We start from the raw sequence: 10376 nt of genomic DNA, 5'->3' as shown, positions 1-10376 counted from the left end.
ATTCCCTGCTGGTGAAAGCTTCTGTCCTGTAGGCGTAGCCATGTTTTCACTGCATGACTCACCCGCCCGTCATCTTCAAAGTGCGTTGTCCATAGAGAAGTCCGAGGGTTCCAGGTCTGGACTGTAGGGTGCACGAGGCAATGATGTCCAACCAGTTTGGTGATATGTTCCCGGGTTCTCAGACTTGTGTGTGGGCGTGCGTTATCGTGTTGGAGTAAGATCTCTGCTGGATTTTTGTCCTAACGAACACGTCGGAAACGGTTCTTGAGTTTATTCAGAGTCTTCACGTATGCCTCTGAGTTGATGGTTGAACCTCTTGGCATCACATCCACGAGAATGAGGCCATCACAATCCCAGAACCCTGTCACCACAACTTTTCTGGCAGGCAGTGTTGTCTCGGATTTTTTTCTTTGTGGTGAATGAGGATTATGCCACTCCATGTATAGCACTCGCTTGCTGTGACACAAACCAATGTTACCCTCTGGGAGGAGTTTTAGTTTTGACTTCGTGTTTGTCTAATGGATAAAAGGGTATCGGACAGAAAATTTGAATATATTGTAACTAACAGAAAATCCAAACAGGCTTTTACTTTGGCGATAACGAATTTAGTAAAGTTCATATTCGAAAGAAAACGCGAACGGTCGCTAGCCCAATTTGGCACATTAATTTGAAATATTATATTCCAGAAAATTGAATAGTAATTGTCGTAGTGACTTTCATTAAGACTCCCTTTGATTAGCACTCTGGGTACACACGAATACAGGACAATGTAAGTAGCAGTAGTTACCATTAATGCAGGAAACACCGAACTAAATTTGGACATGGAGGGGCTTGTGACTTAACTAACATATAAATACCACAAAGAAAATTAAATAATACCACAACTACTCTGTTTATACTTCCATTTATAGCAATGTATCAGATTTCTTTATAGTAATAATATTCCAATTATCTTTCTAATATGAGAAGAATATGTGGGGACGCATGAACTGACACTGTGTCACTAGTCAAACTCTATAATTATTTCAGTAAGATTCAGTTCAACTAAATTTAATTCTTAGCCTCACTTGGAATAGTTATGTTTTCATCCTCCAAACACACTGAACTCCCAACACTGAACTCAATTGACCTCAAAAAATCGTTCATGATAGCAATCAAGGCTACATTATGTTTCAAATAAGTTTTGCTTACATGCCTGTTTCATCACCAGCAGATATTTTAGACAGCAACATTTACACAGTGAACCATACCCTTTGAAAAATTAATGAATTACTGTGCTGATAAACCTGTTACGTTACTTGATTTTTCAAACAGCTGAGCAAAACTGAACGTACTCAGACATTTCTCTCTTTACTTATTCTGATAATCACTAAACTGACACACAATATTTTAGCGCAACGCAATCTGACTTCCAAAAATCCCTACAAAAGAATGGCCCTGACTAACAAAAACATATATCTTTCATGAATCAATTACAAAAATCTTCGTTGCTCAACTAGTGCAAAACAGCGTGCACCACTACTGCCAGCTGAATAAAAGATTCAAACTACTGAAGGCATTAACTACTGATAGGCGTAGTTAGCAAATGAAAGATTCTGATAGAGAACAAACTATGTAATTACTGCGCAACGCTACGCGCTGTTCACATCCAAATGCCGAACACTGCAATAGAAAATATTTCAACAGTGTAAACCAGCCACACACTTCACACAGCACAGTTAGTGATTTTCATATAGAGCGCTACGTGGCGTTATCAGCATAAAAACCTAAACAGCCTACTTACGACAGTCTGGCACTGAATGTATGCACTTTTAATACACAGAAATACATTACTTGTTTGTTTGAAACAGGATACTCGGATTTCTGAACACTTAGGAGGGGATCCGGCATAGGTTCATGATTACGATAGAAGATAGGGTTCTAAACACAGGTTTATAGCACTTGGACTACTGTTGTAATCACTCACACAAATTAACTGGTCCATGCTCTGATATCTGTGTGCACGAAGCTGTTGGAGCAGTGGCGAAGTAGTGGTCGCAAGCGACGTGGTGACTGACTGTACTAACGGCTCTTGAGGTTTGAATGCTCTTTACAGTTTCTTGTTGGCGACGGATTTGTAACATGCTGGAGCCATTCCTTATTGCCGAGAGTATCATGCAACAGCCAAATCCACATCCGAGGCAAAATTCCTTGCAAAGCGGCTCCCCATTGCCTCCCTTGGCACCCTCGATGTGTACCGTGCAACGGTTTGCCACTGACTGGGTCCTGTTGTAAGTAGACTGATTAAGTTTTTTTATTGGTAACGCCGCCGCCACGTAGCGCTCTGTATGAAAATCACTGGCTGTGCCGTGTGCAGTCTGTGGCTGGTCTGCATTGTTGTCTGCCATTGTAGTGTTGGGCAGCGGCAGCTGGATGCTAACAGCGCGTAGCGTTGCGCAGTTGGAGGTGAGCCGCCAGCAGTGGTGGACGTGGGGAGAGAGATGGCGGAGTTTTGAAATTTGTAAGAATTGGTGCCATGAACTGATATATATATTATGACTATTAAGGTAAATACATTGTTTGTTATCTATTAAAATCATTCATTTGCTAACTATGCCTATCAGTAGTTAGTGCCTTCAGTAGTTTGAATCTTTTATTTAGCTGGCAGTAGTGGCGCTCGCTGTATTGCAGTAGCTTGAGTAACGAAGATTTTTGTGAGGTAAGTGATTTGTGAAACGTATAGGTTAATGTTAATCAGGGACATTCTTTCGTAGGGATTTTTGGAAGTCAGATTGGGTTGCGCTAAAAACTATTGTGTGTCAGTTTAAGCACATTCGTGTATAATTGTTCAAGTGTGGTGTCTAACTTTTGAAGCTTTTGTTCCATTGTGTCTAACGTTTGAAGCTTTTGCTGTGTTTGTCTCTGATTTTGTTCCATTGTGTCTAACTTTTGAAGATTCTGTCCCATTTGTTTCTGATTTTGTTCAAGCGTTGTGTCTAACTTTTGAAGATTTTGTTCCATTGTGTCTAACTTTTGAAGCTTTTGTCCCATTTGTTGCATTATTTGTAATAACAATGCACTGGTGTCTGAAACATGTTCCTTAGTCCTATTCGGCAATGCATTTGCACCGGCAATATTCGCAGTTTGAAAAACAGAAAATGTGTCTTGACTTATTTGAGAATACGGTGAGGACGCAAAACCTGAATCTACAGTATTTGCAATATTGTGTCCTGTCATTTCGGAACCCTGAGGCGAGCTGTTGCCGACCGATCGATCGATAACGCTTTCCTGTTCACTAATTGTTTCACTGCCTACACCATTATTTGCAACCCGCTCCATTTCCCTATGCACAATTACCAAATTACTACTTTGAACATTAGTTAATTCATTACATGGTGGCGCTAACACACTGCTTTCGTCTTCACTGTCATTTCTCAGTTTACTTTGGAGCCTAGTATTACGTTTTTCACACGCCATTATTGTCACAATATTTCACACGACAACACAAAAAAGCACAATTTGAAAAGCAAAAATAAGAGAACACATTAACATATCACTGAAAATAATATCTAGTTAATTGCAAGCGCAGCTGCGAAATACTTTGTGCAAAACTACATGCATGCCACAACTATTTTGCTGTGCAACCATGAAAGACTGCAACTACAAAGGAAATTCTCTCTATGATTACGCGCCAGCAATAAACAAAAGCTACACTAATTACACAAACTACAAGGAAAAAATCAGAAGATTCCAGTGAGGTATCCATATCCTCGGCTAAGGGTCGACATATGAAACGTCCCCTTTGAAAAACTTATACAAGACTGGTCTATGTGAAACGTCCTCTTTGAACAATTATACACGAATGTGCTTAAACTGACACACAATAGTTTTTAGCGCAACGCAATCTGACTTCCAAAAATCCCTACGAAAGAATGTCCCTGATTAACATTAACCTATACGTTTCACAAATCACTTACCTCACAAAAATCTTCGTTACTCAAGCTACTGCAATACAGCGAGCGCCACTACTGCCAGCTAAATAAAAGATTCAAACTACTGAAGGCACTAACTACTGATAGGCATAGTTAGCAAATGAATGATTTTAATAGATAACAAACAATGTATTTACCTTAATAGTCATAATATATATATCAGTTCATGACACCAATTCTTACAAATTTCAAAACTCCGCCATCTCTCTCCCCACGTCCACCACTGCTGGCGGCTCACCTCCAACTGCGCAACGCTACGCGCTGTTAGCATCCAGCTGCCGCTGCCCAACACTACAATGGCAGACAACAATGCAAACCAGCCACAGACTGCACACGGCACAGCCAGTGATTTTTCATACAGAGCGCTACGAGGAGGCGGCGTTACCAATAAAAAAACTTAATCAGCCTACTTACACTGTTCCCACCAAGGAGTCTCCTAGTGCGACCGCCAATACCACCTTTTACATTGCTCCAAGCCACTTCCTTTGCGGAGGGACTTCCCTACACCTTTTACATTATACAATACAAGTCTCCTAAGCAAGAATCAGCTTCCATAATACGATGTTTTCTTTATAAACATACAACACTGGCCATTAAAATAGCTGCACCACGAAGATGACGTGCTACTGATAAATTTAACCGACAAGAAGAAGATGCTGTGATATGCAAATGATTAGCATTTCAGAGCATTCACACAAGGCTGGCGCCAGTGGCGACACCTACAGCGTGCTAACATGAGGGAAGTTTCCAACCGATTTCTCATACACAAACAGCAGTTGGCCGGCGTTGCCTGGTGAAACGTTGTTGTGATGCCTCATGTAAGGAGGAGAAATCCGTACCATCACGTTTCCGACCTTGATAAAGGTCGGATTGTAGCCTACCGCGATTGCAGTTTATCGTATCGCGACACTGCTGCTCGCGTTGGTCGAGATCCAATGACAGTTAGCAGAATATGGAATCGGTGGGTTCAGGAGAGTAGTACGGAACGCCGTGCTGGGTCCCAACGGCCTCGTATCACTAGCAGTCGAGATGACAGGCATCTTATCCGCATGGGTGTAACGGATCGTGCAGCCACGTCTCGATCCCTGAGTCAACAGATGGGGACGTTTGCAAGACAACAACCATCTGCACGAACAGTTCGACGACGTTTGCAGCAGCACGGACTATCAGCTCGGAGACAATAGCTGCGGTTACCCTTGACGCTGCATCACAGACAAGAGCGCCTGGGATGGTGTACTCAACGACGAACCTGGGTGCGTGAATGGCAAAACGCTATTTTTTCGGATGAATCCAGGTTCTGTTTACAGCGTTATGACAGTCGCATCCGTGTTTGGCGACATCGCGTTGAACGCACATTGGATGCGTGTATTCGTCATCGCCATAGTGGCGTATCACCTGGCGTGATGGTATGGGTTGTCATTGGTTACACCTCTCGGTCACCTCTTGTTCGCACTGACGGCAATTTGAACAGTGGACGTTACATTTCAGATGTGTTACGACCCGTTCATTCGATCCTGGCGAAAGATTACATTTCAGCAGGATAATGCAGGACCGCATGTTGGAGGTCCTGTACTGGCGTTTCTGGATACAGAAAATGTGCGTCTGCTGCCCTGGCCAGCACATTCTTCAGATATCTGCCCAACTGAAAACCTCTGGTTAATGGTGGCCGAGCAACTGGCTCGTCACAATACGCCAGTCACTACTGGTGATGAACTGTGGTATCGTGTTGAGGGTGCATGGGCAGCTGTACTTGTAGACACCATCCAAGCTCTGTTTGACTCAATGCCCAGGTATATCAAGGCCGTTATTACGGCCAGAGGTGGTTGTTCTGGGTACTGATTTCTCAGAATTTATACATCCAAATTGCGTGAAAATGTAATCTCATGTCAGTTCTAGTATAATATATTTGTCCAATTAATACCCGTTTATTATTTGCATTTCTTCTTGGTGTAGCAATTTTAATGGCCCCCATGAACCATGGACCTTGCCGTTGGTGGGGAGGCTTGCGTGCCTCAGCGATACAGATGGCCGTACTGTAGGTGCAACCACAACGGAGGGGTATCTGTTGAGAGGCCAGACAAACGTGTGGTTCCTGAAGAGGGGCAGCAGCCTTTTCAGTAGTTGCAGGGGCAACAGTCTGGATGATTGACTGATCTGGCCTTGCAACATTAACCAAAACGGCGTTGCTGTGCTGGTACTGCGAACGGCTGAAAGCAAGGGGAAACTACAGCCGTAATTTTTCCCGAGGACATGCAGCTTTACTGTATGATTAAATGATGATGGCATCCTCTTGGGTAAAATATTCCGGAGGTAAAATAGTCCCCCATTCGGATCTCCGGGCGGGGACTACTCAGGAGGATGTCGTTATCAGGAGAAAGAAAACTGGCGTTCTACGGATCGGAGCGTGGAATGTCAGATCCCTTAATCGGGCAGGTAGGTTAGAAAATTTAAAAAGGGAAATGGATAGGTTAAAGTTAGATATAGTGGGAATTAGTGAAGTTCGGTGGCAGGAGGAACAAGACTTCTGGTCAGGTGATTACAGGGTTATAAACACAAAATCAAATAGGGGTAATGCAGGAGTAGGTTTAATAATGAATAGGAAAATAGGAATGCGGGTAAGCTACTACAAACAGCATAGTGAACGCATTATTGTGGCCAAGATAGATACGAAGCCCACACATACTACAGTAGTACAAGTTTATATGCCAACTAGCTTTGCAGATGACGAAGAAATTGAAGAAATGTACGATGAAATAAAAGAAATTATTCAGATAGTGAAGGGAGACGAAAATTTAATAGTAATGGGTGACTGGAATTCGAGTGTAGGAAAAGGGAGAGAAGGAAACATAGTAGGTGAATATGGATTGGGGCTAAGAAATGAAAGAGGAAGCCGCCTATTAGAATTTTGTACAGAGCACAACTTAGTCATAGGTAACACTTGGTTTAAGAATCATGAAAGAAGGTTGTATACGTGGAAGAACCCTGGAGATACTAAAAGGTATCAGATAGATTATATAATGGTAAGACAGAGATTTAGGAACCAGGTTTTAAGTTGTAAGACATTTCCAGGGGCAGATGTGGACTCTGACCACAATCTATTGGTTATGACCTGTAGATTAAAACTGAAGAAACTGCAAAAATGTGGGAAATTAAGGAGATGGGACCTGGATAAACTGAAAGAACCAGAGGTTGTACAGAGTTTCAGGGAGAGCATAAGGGAACAATTGACAGGAATAGGGGAAAGAAATACAGTAGAAGAAGAATGGGTAGCTCTGAGGGATGAAGTAGTGAAGGCAGCAGAGGATAAAGTAGGTAAAAAGACGAGGGCTGCTAGAAATCCTTGGGTAACAGAAGAAATATTGAATTTAATTGATGAAAGGAGAAAATATAAAAATGCAGTAAATGAAGCAGGCAAAAAGGAATACAAACGTCTCAAAAATGAGATCGACAGGAAGTGCAAAATGGCTAAGCAGGGATGGCTAGAGGACAAATGTAAGGATGTAGAAGCTTATCTCACTAGGGGTAAGATAGATACTGCCTACAGGAAAATTAAAGAGACCTTTGGAGAGAAGAGAACCACGTGTATGAATATCAAGAGCTCAGATGGCAACCCAGTTCTAAGCAAAGAAGGGAAGGCAGAAAGGTGGAAGGAGTATATAGAAGGTTTATACAAGGGTGATGTACTTGAGGACAATATTATGGAAATGGAAGAGGATGTAGATGAAGACGAAATGGGTGATACGATATTGCGTGAAGAGTTTGACAGAGCACTGAAAGACCTGAGTCGGAACAAGGCCCCCGGAGTAGACAACATTCCATTAGAACTACTGACGGTCTTGGGAGAGCCAGTCATGACAAAACTCTACCATCTGGTGAGCAAGATGTATGAGACAGGCGAAATTCCCTCAGAGTTCAAGAAGAATATAATAATTCCAATCCCAAAGAAAGCAGGTGCTGACAGATGTGAAAATTACCGAACTATCAGTTTAATAAGTCACAGCTGCAAAATACTAACGCGAATTCTTTACAGACGAATGGAAAAACTGGTAGATGCGGACCTCGGGGAGGATCAGTTTGGATTCCGTCGAAATGTTGGAACACGTGAGGCAATACTGACCTTACGACTTATCTTAGAAGGAAGATTAAGAAAAGGCAAACCTACGTTTCTAGCATTTGTAGACTTAGAGAAAGCTTTTGACAATGTTGACTGGAATACTCTTTTTCAAATTCTAAAGGTGGCAGGGGTAAAATACAGGGAGCGAAAGGCTATTTACAATTTGTACAGAAACCAGATGGCAGTTATAAGAGTCGATGGGCATGAAAGTGAAGCAGTGGTTGGGAAAGGAGTGAGACAGGGTTGTAGCCTCTCACCGATGTTATTCAATCTGTATATTGAGCAAGCAGTAAAGGAAACAAAAGAAAAATTTGGAGTAGGTATTAAAATTCATGGAGACGAAGTAAAAACTTTGAGGTTCGCCGATGACATTGTAATTCTGTCAGAGACGGCAAAGGACTTGGGAGAGCAGTTGAACGGAATGGACAGTGTCTTGAAGGGAGGATATAAGATGAACATCAACAAAAGCAAAACGAGGATAATGGAATGTAGTCAAATTAAATCGGGTGATGCTGAGGGAATTAGATTAGGAAATGAGACACTTAAAGTAGTAAAGGAGTTTTGCTATTTAGGAAGTAAAATAACTGATGATGGTCGAAGTAGAGAGGATATAAAATGTAGACTGGCAATGGCAAGGAAAGCGTTTCTGAAGAAGAGAAATTTGTTAACATCGAATATAGATTTAAGTGTCAGGAAGTCATTTCTGAAAATATTTGTTTGGAGTGTAGCCATGTATGGAAGTGAAACATGGACGATAACTAGTTTGGACAAGAAGAGAATAGAAGCTTTCGAAATGTGGTGCTACAGAAGAATACTGAAGATAAGGTGGATAGATCACGTAACTAATGAGGAGGTATTGAATAGGATTGGGGAGAAGAGAAGTTTGTGGCACAACTTGACTAGAAGAAGGGATCGGTTGGTAGGACATGTTTTGAGGCATCAAGGGATCACAAATTTAGCATTGGAGGGCAGTGTGGAGGGTAAAAATCGTAGAGGGAGACCGAGAGATGAGTACACTAAGCAGATTCAGAAGGATGTAGGTTGTAGTAGGTACTGGGAGATGAAGAAGCTTGCACAGGATAGAGTAGCATGGAGAGCTGCATCAAACCAGTCTCAGGACTGAAGACAACAACAACAACAACAGTGTACATAAGTTATAAAATTTCATTATTTTAAACTTAATTTAGTTTTTTCCATACATACATTACGAACTTTAAATTTCCTGTCACAAATGAATGGCCTTAAGTAACAAAGAACAAACACTTCAGAATAACAAATACAAAGTTACATGGTATAAAGCTACTTCTGATCGATATAGATGTTACACATGAAGTGCCTTTTTGCCTCTGGCGCAAAGTGTTGCACACAGTCTTCGTCCCTCTTAACGATCCGTGACAGAAAGGCCTCTGCGTCGGCCTCATAACGCCCCAACAATTCAGATGAAGTGGCCTTTCTTTGAATCTTGTGGTCCGCTGTGAGCATTCGTGGAACCCATCGTGAGCACCTCTTTGGATATCCGAGAGGCTCGATCATTGCAGACGCACTTCCAATGCTGACCGACAAGTGTAGAGCCAATTTTCGAGTTGTGATGAGCCGGTCGGCACGAATAATGGCATCCGTACGATTCAGCACGTCTGGAGCAGTGGCTGTGGCAGGGCGTCCCGAGCGTAGCTGATCGTGGAGCTCTGTTTCTGCAGTTCCTGAGGCTGTAACTTTCAGTACCCATCAGCCAACTGTACTCCTATGAACTGCACCATCGCCGTACACTGCACACAAACATTTATGGATGTTCAACACTTTTTTTTCTTTTTTGGGCACACATGAATTCAATAACAGCACGCTGCTTGTAACGTGAAACGTGAGTCGTATGTAGACGCCACGCCATTTTGACGCCGTACTACGTTCCAGCCATCTATCACCGACGCACAGAACAAAGGGCGTTTGTCTGTGTTCATTAATGGCTTTTTAAAAACATGTGGAGCGTTACTTACTGAATGACCCTGGTAATAGATGCGTAAAACTCCTCTTGGAATTTCTCGGAATTGCCAGAGTAGTATCCTTTAGTACTTGCACGTTACGTTGTTCTAATGGCCTGCTAAATGTGTACAAAGTTTGAAGTAAATCTGTGATCGCAACCTCTTTAACTCCCCTTGTCAGTTGTCTTCAAAACAGAGAGGGGTCAAAAAAAAAAAAAAAAAAATGCATCCACTGTGTAAAAGTCCATAACTAGCAAACTAACTGACGGAGTTGTCTCATATTTGGTGAAAGTGTAGCTTAAAGTCCCACTTAAA

Source organism: Schistocerca gregaria, chromosome 10 (assembly GCF_023897955.1).
Source record: "Schistocerca gregaria isolate iqSchGreg1 chromosome 10, iqSchGreg1.2, whole genome shotgun sequence".
Taxonomy (NCBI): Eukaryota; Metazoa; Arthropoda; class Insecta; order Orthoptera; family Acrididae; genus Schistocerca; species Schistocerca gregaria.
Note: the sequence above shows the minus strand (reverse complement) of the source record.